Source organism: Sciurus carolinensis, chromosome 5, assembly GCF_902686445.1.
Source record: "Sciurus carolinensis chromosome 5, mSciCar1.2, whole genome shotgun sequence".
NCBI classification, from domain to species: domain Eukaryota; kingdom Metazoa; phylum Chordata; class Mammalia; order Rodentia; family Sciuridae; genus Sciurus; species Sciurus carolinensis.
In genome coordinates this window covers 147,816,823-147,830,605 of record NC_062217.1, presented here as the reverse complement: position 1 = coordinate 147,830,605, position 13,783 = coordinate 147,816,823, and the positions used below count along the sequence as shown (strand labels likewise).

General features: G+C 34.7%; 1 protein-coding gene and 1 pseudogene across 3 annotated transcripts in view; one reads left to right on the top strand and one right to left on the bottom strand.

The window, feature by feature from the left end:
• The window catches only part of Hpse2 (heparanase 2 (inactive)), a 799,708-nt gene that overhangs the window by 97,595 nt on the left and 688,330 nt on the right, over nt 1–13,783 (top strand). The window lies entirely within an intron of this gene.
• Nucleotides 8,484–8,738, bottom strand: LOC124984560 (dynein light chain 1, cytoplasmic-like; annotated as a pseudogene).

Below are 13,783 nucleotides of genomic sequence, written 5' to 3'. Positions count from 1 at the left end.
AATTTTGTTAATAATTATGCAAAATTTCAGAATATTACTAGTTTTGTATATTTCTGGTTTATTCCGAGAATGGAATGGGGATTTTCCTAATCCTTTACTTTATTTTCAGTGTATTTCAGCATATTGCAGTTCACATTGCCCAGCTAAATGGATTTAAAGGGATTTTTGAAAAGAAATTGGATTAAATGTAGTACTAATAATGTCAGCACAAGGAGCAAGAAAATGGCAAATTTGATTGTTTGTCTTTTTGTATGAATTCTTTGTAAGTCACTTAGTAGAATAAAATAATCTGATGAGGAGTTCACCAAAAAAGTCTGTATTATCAAAAAGATCATTTGAAATTTGGATTTACATCTTATTTTTAATGAATCTTCCTGAATGCTTTTATAATGCCCAGAACATAGTTATTAATACTATTATAAAAATAGAAACAAAAGAAGTTTTTGAACTTATTAAAACAAAACAATGTAAAATATTACATAATTTTTTAGCTGATTAATTTGAAATTTCTATTTTGACTTGTTTTCAATGTAATTATGTAGTACTACAGAATCATGAATAAGGTGCATGAATAATGTATGTGTGTGTATGTGAATATATCTATGAATGATATCTGCTCAAAAATATTTACCGATATGTATATGCAAGTAAAAATAGTAAGAGCCCCCAAACCTGTGAGGTCCTTTGTTTCTCAAAGCAACATAGGAGAGTGGATATGAGCAAATTGGGTTTGGATCCTGTACTTACCACGTACTAGTTGAGTGGATGTTGGGCAAACTACTTAATCTCTTTTCCATTTTTAAAACAGAGAAAATAATATAGCATTATCTAGTGATTACTATAAAGCCATGCACTCAGTAAGTGGTAGCTGTTACTGTCATTATTATTATTAATAGAGTGGTTGCTCATCCTTTAGGAAATCATCCATAAATAAGCTCCTGTCTCAGATACTATCATAAAACAAAGTAAAAAAGAGTTAACTGAATTCCAAAAGATGTTAAGTCCTTAAGTTTTGTGGTTGTCAGAGATAAGTTTTCCATGTATTCTGAATGGCGTGTGTGTCTGTCAGTGTAAGAATCTAGGCTTTGGAGGAAATGTAATTATAGAGAATATGTGAGTATGGGCATGTGAACATACGTTCTGCACTTCTCCTGAGCAGGTCTAGTCTCTGCTAAGGTTCTCAATTTTTTTTTTTTTTTTTTTTAGTATTTTCCTGTTTCTTTTGAATGTAATGACTTTAGCTGTTCTATGTTACCTGTTCCTTTTCTTAGTCTGAAGAAAATTTACAGATCTGCAGATAAAGCTTCACACACAATCTGAGAGTAGAAATATGTTTGGAAAAAAAAAAAAGAAATATGTTTGGAGTAGAAGTGATAAATTATACTATGCAGCAGGGAAAAATTCATTTGGAATAGCCATCTTACACTCCTGTGGCTTATGTCATAAGATACATTATTTTAACAGTGATCACAATATTACTGTAGTAGGGAGAAATTGTTGAATTTGAGAGACCCAGATTTCAACTTCGCTATTTGCTTCATGTGGATTCTGCAGCAAGCCTCAGATTCCTCATCTATAAACTTGGAATAATAATATCTACCCTTTATAATTTTTTATTTGTTCTAATTAGTTCTACATGATAGTAGAATGCATTTTGACACATCATATATAAATGGAGTATAACTTCTCATTCATCTGGATGTACATGATGTTACACAGGTCAGGTAGTCATATATGCACCTAGGATAATAATATCTGATTCATTCTGCTATCATTCCTACTTCCATGCCCCCTTTTTGTAATGTTTATTCAGCCCATATCTGAGTACCTGTCAAATGCTAGCACTGTGCCACTCACTAGGGACATATTAATAAGACTTGATCTAGTCCCTGCCCTCACTGAAGTTATAGTCCAATGTGGCGATAAGTAGGCAAACAATTCAGGTTCACTGTAATTTTGACTGTCTTGAAGGACTAGGAATCTGAGTCGTCCTAGAGGAATTTGAAGGAAGTAGTGCCTAAAGTTTCCTATTGTTACAGTGCAATATTCTGGCTAGTAGCCGTTTTGGAAATTAGGAAAAGTTGTTGATAGTGTCTTATACCTTCAAATAAAAAATAATTTACAGGTGTTAACATTTTTGGTTTTTTGTACACTAGAAGTCCTATATATATAGGCGCCTGTAAATATGATTTGGAATTAGTATTATTGAATGACTATCTTTTTTCTTTGTGCTCTCTTTCTTCATTTTTAAAATATTTTATTTATTCTTTTTAGTTATACATGATAGTAGAATCTACTTTGATATATTTATACAAGTATGGAATATATATATTACTCTAATTAGGATCCCAGTCATGTGGATGTACATGATATTGAGATTCACTGTGTTATATCCATATATGTACATAGGAAAGTTATGTCAGGTTCATTCCACTGTCTTTCCTATTTCTATTCCTTCCCCCTTCCCTTCTTTCTCTTTTGTCTAACCCACTGAAATTTTATTCTCCCCCACCTTTTTGTGTGTTAGCATCCACAAAAAAGGGGAGAGAACATTAGACCTGTGGTTGTTTGGGATTGGCTTATTTCACTTAGCATGATAGTCTCTAGGTCCATTCATTTACTGGTGAGTGTCATAAAGTCATTCTTCTTTATGGCTGAGTAATATTCCATTGTGTTATCTATACCACAATTTCTTTATCCATTCATCTGTTGATAGGCATCCTGGTTGGTTCCAAAGCTTAGCTATTGTGAATTGTGCTACTCTAAACATTGATGTGCTGTGTCACTGTATTATGCTGATTTGAACTTTTTTGGATGTATGCCAAGGAGAGGATGATAGCTGTCAAATGGTGGTTCCATTCTGGGAATCTCTACACTGCTTTTCAGAGTGATTACACCAATTTGCAGTCCCACTAACAATGTATAAGTGTATCCTTTTACCCACATCCTCACCAATATTTATTATTACTTGTATTCTTAATAATTGCCATTCTGGTGGAGCGAGGTGAAATCTGAGTGTAGTTTTAATTTGCATTTCTTTAACTGCTAGATAGGTTGAACATTTTTTCACATATTTGTTGATAGATTATATTCTGTGAAGTATCTCTTCAGTTTCTTAGGCCATTTATTGATTGAATTATTTGTTTTTTTGATGTTAAACTTTTTGAGTTCTTTGTACATCCTGGAAATGAACAACTTATCTGAGATGCAGGTGGCAAAGATTCTCTCCCTTTCTATAGGCTCCCTCTTCATGCTCTTGATTGTTTCCTTTGCTGTGAAAAAAGCTTTTAGTTTGATACCATCCCATTTATTGATTTTTGATTTTATTTCTTGTGCTTTAGGAGTTTTGTTGAGCAAGTCGGTTTCTAAGTCAACATGTTGGAGTGTTGGGCCTACAATAGACTCAAAAAGAAAACACCCCCCACCCCTTGGGAATCAGTCTAACAAAAGAGGTGAAAGATCTCTGAAATGAAAACTACAGAACACTAAAAAGATAAATTGAGGAAGACTTTAGAAAATGGAAAGATCTCCCATGTTCTTGGATAGGCCGAATTAATATTGTCAAAATGGCCATATTTCCAAAAGCATTATACAGATTTAATGCAATTCCTATTAAGGTTCTGATGACATTGTTCATAGAAATAGGAAAAGCAGTTATGAAATTCATTTGGAAAAATAAGAGACCCAAAATAGCCAAAATAATCCTTAGCAAGAAAAGTGAAGCAGGAGACATCACAATAACAGACCTTAAATTATACTACAGAGCTATAGTAACAAAAACAGCATGGTATTGGTGCCAAAACAGACTTGAAGACTAATGGTGCAGACTTAGAAGACACAGAGACAAACCCACATGCATACAGTTATCTCATATTGGACAAAGGTGCCATAAACATACAGCGGAGAAAAGATAGCCTCTTCAACAAATGGTGCTGGGAAAACTGGAAACCTATATGAGGAAAAATGTAATTAAACCCTATCTCTCACCCTGCAGAAAACTTACCTCAAAGTGGATCAGAAACCTAGGTGTTTTTCTTCATTTCTTTCTTTTGTCTCTGTGAGGATATTCATTAGAGTCTTAACCCTCTTCCTTCTCCTTCTAGGTTTTAATCCACTCTTATTCATGACTTGAACTGTCACACAGAGGTGGGTTCTGGTTTTGTGAGATCTATAGCTTATAGAATTTTAGAGGTTCTCTGAAAGACAAAGCTTCCAAGATAATGAAAAAATTATGAATGAAAGTATATAGAAAGGCAAAAGACCCAGAGTAACCAACAGAATACTAAAGAACAGAGTACTGACACTCCCAACTGTAAAACTGACTATAAAAAATAGTATTCAAGATTGTGTGTTAATGTGTGAAAAAATAGATAGATGGACCAATGAGTCAGAATAGAGAGGCCAGAAAAAATTTATAATTAGCTGATCCTTGACAAAGGAGCATAAGCAAATACATGAAGAAAGAATAGTCTTTTAAACAAATGGTCCTAGAACAACTAGGCATCCACTATGAAAACAATAAAAGAATCTGGAAATAGATCCTGTACCTTTCATAAAAATAACTCACATAGATCATAGACCAAGGTGTCAAAGGCTAAATTATGAAAATCTTAGAAAATAATATAGGAAAAAATCTAGATGACTTTGGGTTTGGTTATGAGTATTGAGACACTCATGATCCATGATCCATGAAGCATGATCCATGAAGGAAAAACATTAATAAGTTGGACTTTATCAAAATTTAAATCTTCTGTTTTATGAAAGACGTGTTAAAGAGTATGACTAACTAGGTCAGAAATTCTTTATTTATGAATAAAGAATTCTGAATTCTTAATTTAAAAAAAATTTCTAAAAATTGCTGTTGTTGTTGTTGTTTTGGTACTAGGGATTAAACCTACGGGTACTCTGCCTCTAAGCCAGATCCACAGCCCTTTTTACTTTTTATTTTGAGACAGGGTCTTGCTAAGTTGCTGAGACTGATCTTGAACTTACAATCCTCCTGCCTCAAACTCCCAAGTTGCTGGGATGAATTCTTTATTTTTAATTTGGAATAAAATAGTATTCCAATGTAATATTTTACATTTGACTTTATAAAAAATGATCTTCCCCTTCTTTATACTCTAGTATACATTTCAAATGTGAATTTGCTTGTACTTTATAAGCTTATCAGAAATTTGTTTTATGAAAGGGAGATGACTAATAATGATAATTTGAGTGATGCTTTTGTGAATCTTCTTGGTTCAATTTTTAGATTTTTCTAATTTTAGGTTTTCTAGTCAATTAATATATAATATTTGGATTTTTGAATTCATTTTTGGATTTTCTAATCTGTTCATAAGGAAGAAATGAAACAAAGGTAGCCAAATAATAAGTACAAAATATATCCACACTGATATGTACTCAGGAAAATATCCTACTCTTCTGTCATCAGGATTTAAGTGTATTTATTTTAGCCATTAAAAGCCTTATATTCAGTTGCCAATTTCCATTTACTCTGAATAGTATTACAGTTTTCTTATTTCCAGAAAATCAGACTTTATGTACCCTCATATGGAGGAGTCTTCCTTCTCCATGAATCTTCACCTTTCCGATGCATAGAAATCATAATTGGAAGAGAATAGAATGCTTATTATTCTGTTCCAAGGCAAGAAGGACGTGGTATACCTTTTAAGGGTGGAAAATTTGCATACACCCTGAAGAACAGTTTTCACATGTGTGCTATGGCTGCTACTCCGTTCTCTTTAGAGGGATCTTTGGATTGAAGAACCAAACAGGAGCTGAGAATGCAATATCATTTTCAAGTGGGCTTAGCCAAAGAAGAGTATATACACTCCCTAAGAAAAAACAATACAGTAAGCTAATGCAAATGAGCAGACTTTTTTTTAAAATATAACTTTAAGATTATATTCCCTTAAGAGAAAACAGACCCAGACTAGCATCCTTTTTTTCTGGAATCAGATAATTCTGTTTATGTTGTAAACAGATATATACTTTGGATACAAACTTATTTACTAGGATATGATTTTTGAAAAACAAATTGATCTGTCTTTTCCTTAAATATTTTTAAAATCAATGCTCTTATACCTTTCATTGCATCACAGATTCCAGGCCTACACTCTTTTTGATCCTCCATTTGAGTAGTCATAGAATCTGATTTCCATGGGATCTCATACAACTAAACAGTACTAGATTCTATAGTGATGTTTATGACTTTTATTTCTTCCAACTTAAATATTGTATGTGTAATAACTAATTTTTTTAACAAGTAGGCAATACCTAACCTAGTGTTTGAATATCTTTTTTCAATCATGGCATCTTCAAACTCTTTGTAGAGGGGACAATGGAAAAGAACAGGGCCTACTTTGGTTATACAGCTAAAAAGCACTTTGAAGTGTTAGGTAGGTAGTGAATGCTGCCACTGTGTTACTTCTGTTTTTGAGAAGAACACTTCTCATGGGAAAAGGCAGAAAACCGACTACCCCATATAGCATAAAAACTTCCTGTTTAGTGTTATTATTCTATTATTGGAATTGCCCCAGTTTTAGCTAGGAAATTATGGGTTCAACTCTGGGTTTGTTGGGAATGACTCCTGTTTGCCTAGCTAAAGTTCTCTTTTCAGCAATTAATATTTTAGGCAAGAATTTCAAGAAACTTGTTAAAAAACTAACCAGATTAAAAACATCTTCCAAATTAAGTTCAATTTGTAGCTGGAAGAGTTATTAGACATTAAGTCCTACAGTGCCACATTATAGGTAAATAAACAGAAGCTCCTTGTTCAAGGTCAGTTAGTTGCCTAGGCCAGACTAAATCCAGTCTTTTGTTTCTTGAGTTCATAATTCTTACTGGTATACTCCAAAATGCTGTCTCATCTAGAAATTAAATATTATTTTCCCAACTGAAAAAGAATTACAGACTTAATTTATATATTACTTTAAAATTTTTATGTCACCATTCATTTGAATATGTACTCACAATAAGGAGTCTCATATGTCAGTTTTAGCCTTAGATGAGCCTACTTGATGGACAGACAGATTCAAGGCAATACATAGATGAAAAAATGTCTTATTTTCAAAAGTAGGGATAATGTGCTGTTGGATTCAGAGTAATTCATTCTGGAAGATAGGGAAGAGCTTCACTAAAAGGGTGTCTAACCTGAATTTTGAAGGAAGAATATGAATTGTAAAACATATGAGAGGATCTAGTTTAATTTTATTGAAATTATGGTATACACTTAACTCTTTAGGGCCTCTTGAAACTTTCAGGTCTGTATAGTAAAAACCTCACTTAGAAGAGTTTTTAGTAGAATTGTTAACCTAGGTGTGATAATACAAATTACCCATAAAACCTTAGGAATAGAGAAGTTGGAAGAAACAAATTTCCAAATATGAGCGATATACTGTATGTGTTAGTTGGCTTTTTGTCACTGTAGCAAAATACCTAAGAAAGTCAACTTGAAGGAGGAAAGATTTATTTCTGGCTTACAGTTTCAGAGGTTTCAGTCCATGGTCATTTGGCCCTGTTGTTTTCTACCTTTGGTTTGGCAGAACTTTGATGACTGGGAGCACATAGTGGAGCAGAGCTGCTCACTTCATGGCAGCCAGGAAACAGGAGAGAAAGCATGGAAAGGCCTGGAGACAAAATATCCCCTTCCAGGGTGTGCCCTCAGTGACCTACTTCCTCCAACTAGGTCCTCCTAAAGTTTCCACCACCTCCATTAGTCTGTTCAGTTAACCCATTAATACATTGGTGAGGTGAGAACCTTCATGATTTAATCACTATCCCAAAGCCCCATCTCTGAACATTATTGCATTAAGAACCAAGCCTGCAATGAATGAGCCTTTGGGTGATATTTCAGATCTAACCTAAAAATACCATGTTACTAAAATACAGGTCTCCACAGGTAACTTAGTGTGCCTTTTCTGTGTAGTTTATGCCTATTAGTCTGAAGTTACAAAACATCTGGCCAGTACTTTTTTGTTGTTGTTAACCTCTCAGAGTGTAAGCTTTTAACAGATGCTCAAATCCATCTCAGGTAGGTTTCCAAATTCCTTGTTTCCTGTCTGTATTTCTTTGTTTTTAGCTGTTTCCTTTCTAGTAGCTAAAAATAGCATGTCTTCTTTAAACTCTGTAGTAGCTCAAAACTTTCTTTGGAAAGGAGGCATGCGATGATATTGTCTGCTTCAGATATTTGCAATTCTTTCATCTAGAGAAGAAAATGGTCTGTTTAATTTTACTGGAGTTAGATCTACGTTTTTATTTATTTATTTATTTATTTTATTTTTTATTTTTTATTTTTTTTGCTGTTTTGCTAATTTATTTTATAACCATAACAACAGAGAATTCCCTGTACAAAACACAGTAAATGTTCAAAGATCAAGCTGTTCCCTTAGCAAGGCTAAAGATTTCAGTCTCTGATATTTGGAATTCAGGCTGCAGTCTTTATTTTTGGATGGATCACTGGGTGTGTGGCATAGTCCATACTTTTAACCAGATATGAACAGAAGAATGGTCACCTGGCCCAGGTAGAAGTAGATGAAGCGTTTGTGTCACATAACTACCAAAGTTCTGCCCCACAATGCAGTGCCAGGTGGGGTACTTCTTGTCACACTCCTTGATGTGGGCTGCAATATCCTTTTCTATGTTATATTTCTCCAACACCTGAGTAGCGCACTCCACGGAATCCTGTTGCATCTCTTTGACATGTCGGCATTTTTTATCACTGCCTTTAGGTCGCACATGGTTACTGAGGGGCAGTGGCTAGGCGACTGCAATGGTCTCCTGAGGGAGGGGCTGGCGCAACTCAAGCCCAGAGGGAGTTGCTTTCGCTACTGCTACTGAAGCCATGGCGCACCTAAGCAGCCTCACGCCAGCTGCCACTGCCTAGTGCTCAGGCCCTGCCCCAGTCTGTGTCTTTTGATGGATGAATTTAGGCCATTAATGTTCAAAGTTATTATTGAGAAATGATTTGTGTTCTTGGTTCTTTTGGCTTATTTCTAGTTTTTAATCTGAATTAGTCTCTCCTTTGATTGACTATTCCATTAGAGTAGTTCCTCCCTTTGCTGGTTTTCACTTTTTTTTTTTTTCATTTCATCTTCATGGAATATTTTGTTGAGAATATTCTGAAGTGCAGGCTTTCTGGTTTCAAATTCTTTTAAATTTTATCTATCATGAAAGGTTTTTATTTCATCTTCAAATCTGAAACTTAATTTTGCTGGATATAGGATTTTTTTTTTAATTTTATTTTTTATTATTGTAAACAAATGGGATACATGTTGTTTCTCTGTTTGTACATGGCGTAAAGGCATACCATTTGTGTAATCATAAATTTACATAGGGTAATGTTGTTTGATTCATTCTGTTATTTTTTCCCCTTCCCCCCACCCCTCCCACCCCTCTTTTCCCTCTATACAGTCCTTCCTTCCTCCATTCTTGACCCCCCTCCCTAACCCTAACTTTAACCGTAACACTAACCCCTCCCACCCCCCACTATGTGTCATCATCCACTTATTAGCGATATCATTCGTCCATTGGTTTTTTGAGATTGGCTTATCTCACTTAGCATGATATTCTCCAGTTTCATCCATTTGCCTGCAAATGCCATAATTTTATCATTCTTTATGGCTGAGTAATATTCCATTGTATATATATACCACATTTTCTTTATCCATTCATCAATTGAAGGACATATAGGTTGGTTCCACAATCTGGCTATTGTGAACTGAGCAGCTGTGAACATTGATGTGGCTGTATCTCTGTAATATGCTGATTTTAAGTCCTTTGGGTATAGGCCAAGGAGTGGGATAGCTGGGTCAAATGGTGGTTCCATTCCAAGTTTTCTAAGGAGTCTCCACACTGCTTTCCAGAGTGGCTGCACTAATTTGCAGCCCACCAGCAATGTAAGAGTGTACCTTTCTGCCCACATCCTCGCCAGCACCTGTTGTTGCTTGTATTCTTGATAATCGCCATTCTAATTGGGGTGAGATGGAATCTTAGGGTGGTTTTGATTTGCATTTCTCTTATTACTAGAGATGTTGAACATTTTTCCATATGTTTGTTGATTGCTTGCACATCTTCTTCTGTGAAGTGTCTATTCATTTCCTTAGCCCATTTGTCAATTGGATTATTTGCATTCTTGCTGTAGAGTTTTTTGAGTTCTTTATAGATTCTAGAGATTAGTGCTCTATGTGAAGTATGATTGGCAAAGATTTTCTCCCACTCTGTAGGCTCTTTCTTCACATTGCTGATAGTTTCCTTTGCTGAGAGAAAGCTTTTTAGTTTGAATCTATCCCAGTTATTAATTCTTGCTTTTATTTCTTGTGCTATGGGAGTCCTGTTGAGGAAGTCTGGTCCTAAGCCGACATGTTGAAGCTCTGGACCTACTTTCTCTTCTATAAGATGCAAGGTCTCTGGTCTGATTCCGAGATCCTTAATCCATTTTGAGTTTAGTTTCGTGCATGGTGAGAGATATGGGTTTAGTTTCATTCTGTTGCATATGGATTTCCAATTCTCCCAGCACCATTTTTTGAAAAGGCTATCTTTCTCCATTGCATATTTTTGGCCCCTTTGTCTAGTATGAGAAAATTGTATTTATTTGGGTTTGTGTCCGTGTCCTCTATTCTGTACATTGATCCACCTTTCTATTTTGGTACCAATACCATGCCATTTTTGTTACTGTTGCTTTGTAGAAAAGTTGAAGATCTGGTATTGCGATACCCCCTGCTTCATTCTTCCTGGTAAGGATTGCTTAGCTATTCCGGGTTTTTTATTCTTCCAGATGAATTTCATAATTGCTTGCTCTATTTCTGTAAGGTACATCATTGGGATTTTAATTGGAATTGCATTGAATCTGTATAGCACTTTTGGTAGTATGGTCATTTTGACAATATTAATTCTTCCTATCCAAGAACATGGGAGATCTTTCCATCTTCTAAGGTTTTCTTTAATTTCTTTCTTAGTGTTCTGCAGTTCTCATTATAGAGGTCTTTCACCTCTTTTGTGAGATTGATTCCCAAGTATTTTATTTTTTTTGAAGCTATTGTGAATGGGGTAGTTTTCCTAATTTCTCTTTCTGAAGATTCATCACTTATATATAAAAATGCATTAGATTTATGTGCATTGATCTTATATCCTGCTACTTTACTAAATTCACTTATGAGATCTAAAAGTTTTCTGGTGGAATTTCCTGGTTCCTCTAAGTATACAATCATATCATCAGCAAATAGGGATAGTTTGAGTTCTTCTTTTCCTATTTGTATCCCTTTAGTTTCTTTGGTCTGTCTAATTGCTCTGGCTAGAGTTTCAAGGACGATATTGAATAGAAGTAGTGAAAGAGGGCATCCCTGCCTTGTTCCAGTTTTTAGAGGGAATGCTTTCAGTTTTTCACCATTTAGAATGATATTAACCATGGGCTTAGCGTAGATGGCCTTTACAATGTTAAGGAATGTTCCCACTATCCCTGTTTTTTCTAGTGTTTTGAGCATGAAGGGGTGCTGTATTTTATCAAATGCTTTTTATGCATCTATCGAAATAATCATGTGATTCTTGACTTTAAGTCTATTGATATGGTGAATGACATTTATTGATTTCCTGATGTTGAACCAACCTTGCATCCCTGGGATGAAACCCACTTGATCATGGTGCACTATCTTTTTAATATGTTTTTGTATGCAATTTGCTAAAATTTTGTTGAGAATTTTTGCGTCAATGTTCATTAAGGATATTGGTCTGAATTTTCTTTCCTCGATGTGTCTCTGTCTGTTTAGGTACCAGGGTGATATTGGCTTCATAGAATGAGTTTGGGAGGGTTCCCTCCTCTTCTATTTTATGGAATACTTTGAGAAGTATTGGAATGAGCTCTTCTTTAAAGGTTTGTAAAACTCGGCTGAGAACCCATCTGGTCCTGGACTTTTCTTTGTTGGTAGGCTATTGATGACTTCTTCTATTTCATTACTTGAAATTGGTCTATTTAAATTGTGTAGGCCCCTCCTCGTTCAGTTTAGGCAATTCATATGTCTCTAGAACCTGTTGATGTCTTCAAAATTTTCTATTTTGTTGGAGTATAGATTTCAAAATAGCTTCTAATTATGTTTTGTATTTCAGTCGTGTCTGTTGTGATATTTCCTTGTTCATTCCGAATTTTAGTGATTTGGGTTTTCTCTCGTCTTCTCTTTGTTAGTGTGGCTAAAGATTTATCAAATTTGTTTATTTTTTCGAAGAACCACTATTTATTTTGTCAATTTTTGTATTGTTTCTTTTGTTTCAATTTCGTTGATTTCAGCTCTGAGTTTAACTATTTCCTGTCTTCTACTACTTTTGGTGTTGGTCTGTTCTTCTTTTTTAGGGCTTTGAGCTGTAGTGTTAGGTCGTTGATTTGTTGAGTTTTACTTCTTTTATTAAATGTGCTCCATGAAATAAATCTTCCTCTAAGTACTGCTTTCATAGTGTCCCAGAGATTTTGATATGATGTTTCTTTGTTCTCGTTTACCTCTAAGAATTTTTTTAATTTCCTTCCTAATATCTTCTGTTATCTATTCATCATATAATAGCATATTGTTTAATCTCCAAGTGTTGCAGTAGTTTCTGTTTTTACTCTTTCATTTATTTCTAACTTCAATCCATTATGATCTGATGAATACAAGGTAGTGTCTCTATCTTCTTGTATTGCTGACATTAGCTTTGTGGCATAATATATGGTCTATTTTAGAGAAGGATCCATGTGCTGCTGAGAAGAAAGTGTATCGCTCTTGGTTGGATGGTATATTCTATAAATGTCTGTTAAGTCTAAATTATTGATTGTGTTATTGAGATCTATGGTTTTCTTTGTTCAATTTTTGTTTGGAAGATCTGTCCAGTGGTGAGAGAGGCGTGTTAAAATCACCTAGTATTATTGTGTTATGGTCTATTTGGTTTCTAAAATTGAGGAAGGATTTGTTTCACATACATGGATGAGCCACTGTTTGGGGCGTAGAGTAGATGTTTATGATTGTTATATCTTGCTGATTTATGCTTCCCTTAAGCAGTATGAAATGTCCTTCTTTATCCCTTCTGACTAACATTGGCTTGAAGTCCACATTATCTGAAATGAGGATGGATACTCCAGCTTTTAGCTGAGTCCATGTGCATAGTATGTTTTTCCCCATCCTTTCACCTTTAGTCTATGGGTATTTCTTTCTATGAGGTGAGTCTCTTGTAGGCCACATATTGTTGGATCTTCCTTTTAATCCAATCTGCCAGTCTGTGTCTTTTGATTGATGAATTCAGGCCATTAACATTCAGGGTTACTATTGAGATATGATTTGTATTCCCAGTCATTTGGTTCATATTTAAATTTTATTTATTTATTTATTTATTTATTTTTTGCCACATCTTGGTTCCTCCTTTATTTGACAGTTCCTTTCGGATAATTCCTCCCTTTGCTGATATGCTTCTTTGTTTTTTATCTCTTCCTCATGACATATTTTGCTGAGAATGTTCTTTAATGCTGGCTTTCTTTTTGTAAATTCTTTTAGCTTTTGTTTATCATGGAATGATTTTATTTCATCATCAAATTTGAAGGTAAGTTTTGCTGGGTATAAGATTCTTGGTTGGCATCCATTTTCTTTCAGAGCTTGAAAAATGTTGTTCCAGGCCTTTCTGGCTTTTAGGGTCTGGATTGAAAAATCTGCTGATATCCGTATTGGTTTCCCCCTGAATGTAATTTGGTTCTTTTCTCTCACAGCTTTTAAAATTCTGCCTTATTTTGTATGTTAGGTATTTTCATTATTATGTGCCTTGGTGTGGGTCT